Raw genomic sequence first — 891 nt, forward strand, 5'->3', positions numbered from 1 at the left:
GCATTAGAGGCTTTAGAAAATTTTACACCAAACTCCTAAATGAATAGGAATTCAACTTTTTGGAAATGTTGAGTTGTACTACGTAACAGTAATACATTGGTCTCTTCTGACCTTGGACTCTATAAGTACCCGACTCTTTCGTAGGGCTTTTCATCAGTAGATCTTAAAGTGATTTACAACAGAGCTCAGTATCATTAGCATCATTTTACAGATGGGGAAACTGAGGCACAGAGTGACATCACTTGCCCCAGATCATCCAGCAAGTCAGCAGCAGAGCCCAGATTGAAACCCACGTCTCACAGAACCCTTTCCAATGCTCTATTCACTAGTAACCCTGGGCCAATTTACAGTAGTCTAGTAATTATAAAATTGCTCAAACTGGTGGCAGATGGGAGGGTTGGGAAGGATGAGGATCAGAAAGACGGGAAGCTGTGTCATGCGCTCCTTGCCCCCAATGTGCTAGTATGTTGAAATTCTCTCCTTCCTTTTTTTATTTTTCTTTCAAATAATCCAGCAGCAGATAGAACTGGATGTCATAACCTACCCTCCCCCCTTCAAATTCAAGCACTAGTTGTTGCATTTAAAAAGTAGATAAATAGTTAAAGCTCCTTATTGTTTAAAAATTAGACCACCAACACAACATTTAACCTTTCTCCCTTTGATAAATCCAGTGGCAGCAGGGCCAGAGTCTCCACAGCTGGAGAGAGAGAAACTCTGCAGGAGACACAGAACAACCAAAATAGAACACTCTCCAGGGGTCTAGAGTTACTTTACAAGGTTCTTGCCCACGCAGAAGAACAAATAAACAAAACCAAAATGCTCAGCACAGTGTTTGGCCATATCCTTATCGTACATCTTACGCCCTTAAACTCCAAAAAGCAGGACCCATCT

The sequence above is a fragment of the Chrysemys picta genome, chromosome 2 (assembly GCF_011386835.1).
Source record: "Chrysemys picta bellii isolate R12L10 chromosome 2, ASM1138683v2, whole genome shotgun sequence".
In the NCBI taxonomy this organism is placed as follows: domain Eukaryota; kingdom Metazoa; phylum Chordata; order Testudines; family Emydidae; genus Chrysemys; species Chrysemys picta.